A 1873-nucleotide genomic window follows, 5' to 3' on the forward strand; every position below is an offset into this window, starting at 1 on the left:
CTGTAATTGCCTATGTAAAGGAGGAAATCTGACTCCCCGTCACGCTGGCAGCTCCTTTACCCAATAGATCCACAGATGGGGCCGGGCATGCAACCGCCCTTCTCTCTGCAAGGGCCAATGGCACCTGCGAAATCGAACGAGCCTCCTACTGCCCCCTTCCCTCTCCCTGTTCCGGGGCCCCATTCTGCTATCAACGCAATGAGATTCCTTCCTGCTCCTGCCTTATTTAAGTAGAGTTACTCCTGATTTACACCAGCGTGAAGGAAGGGGGTGGGGGAAATCAGGCATGGTCCCTAACCTGCATGGCAATGAAGTGAGTGACAGCAATCCTACCCCTGGGGAGAGCAGATTTCCTCCCCACGCCCTGTTGGCCCGAATGGGAGTGGGAAGGGTTAGGTATAAGGCTGTGGGGAGTGCCTGGATCTGTACGAGACTGGAGAAGAGACTAGTGGAAGATTAAATTCTCCTTTGCTTCGTGGCTAAAAGTCAGCAATCTGACTAGGCAAACTGCATCCAGCATACTCTGAGCTGCAGAGACCCCAAGAAGAGTGCAAAGAGCAGTTCAGGATGTTTTGGACTATTTTGCATCTTGGATATTTATTGTTGTGGAGAATAAATAATTCACTCTGTTTGCAAAATCAAATTATTTGTTTGTCTCTGGGCTCCCATGGAAAAAAGATTTGTTTTCAGAGTCATCTCTGACCTTGGATCACATCACCCAAATGATTGGTTTGAATCTCATCTGTAGTCTGACAGAATCAGGTACACAAAGTTTCCCTGATAAAAGATGGCAACAACACCAGGTCCCCACATGTGACGTGTGCCGGGGAAAAAAACAAATGTTTCCCTGCCAAAAGTTGCGTAATGGGATACTGGAAGGCTGCATTTTTCGCTGATCCTTTCAGGACCTGCTATTAGCCAGGATGGGCAGGGATGGTGTCCCTAGCTTCTGTTTGCCAGAATCTGGGAATGGGCAACAGGGGATGGATCATTTGTTCGGTTCATTCCCTCTGGGGCACCTGGAATTGGCCCACTGTTGGAACACAGGATACTGGGCTAGATAGACCTTTCGTCTGACCCAGTTCTTATGAAGGGACGCAATGCTTGTTACAAGCTCCCAAATTCTTTAGCTGGTCCTTGGCTCCCCTTGAATTCTGCATGCTTCTGTAAGGGAGTTTGGTTTGTATGGCACTTAGACCAATCTCAGGGCTTCCAGGGCCAGGGGTTTTGTTTAAAAGCTCTCTGTATCAGCAGCCACTGGTAAATACTGAATGAGTAACTTCACGAAAGTTACGCCTGTCCTATCTTCCCATCTCTGCGTCCTTGGCCCGTGTTGGGTGGCTATCATTGGACTGATCAGGTGTGTAGCTCGACCACACAGCCCAGTATGGCGCGCTGCGGCCACGGTGCCTCCGCCCCCTACCCCGTGTCGACGAAGCAGGTGCCCTGGAAAGTGACTTCACGCCCAAGGAAGTGTTGGCCAGACTCTCAAAAACAAAAAACACAGCTCCCGGGAAAGACAGCATCCGCTACAGCCTCCTGAAAAAGCTAGATCCCGGCTGCCTGGTCCTCGCCATGCTCTTCAACCAGTGCAAGCGATTCTGCCGGACTCCCAGCTCCTGGAAGAAGGCCATGACGGTTCTGGTGTACAAGAAGGGTGAGCGGGATGACCCCAGCAACTGGAGGCCCATCTCCCTCTGCTCCACAATGTACAAGCTCTATGCCAGCTGCCAGGCGTCAAGGATCACGGAATGGTCGGTGTGCGGGGGGGCCATCAGCTCCACCCAGAAAGGCTTCATGTCCTGCGAGGGCTGCTATGAACACAACTTTGTCCTCCAAACCATCATCGAAATGGCCAGAAGGGCGCGGAGGC

This window comes from Natator depressus, chromosome 4 (assembly GCF_965152275.1).
Source record: "Natator depressus isolate rNatDep1 chromosome 4, rNatDep2.hap1, whole genome shotgun sequence".
NCBI lineage: Eukaryota > Metazoa > Chordata > Testudines > Cheloniidae > Natator > Natator depressus.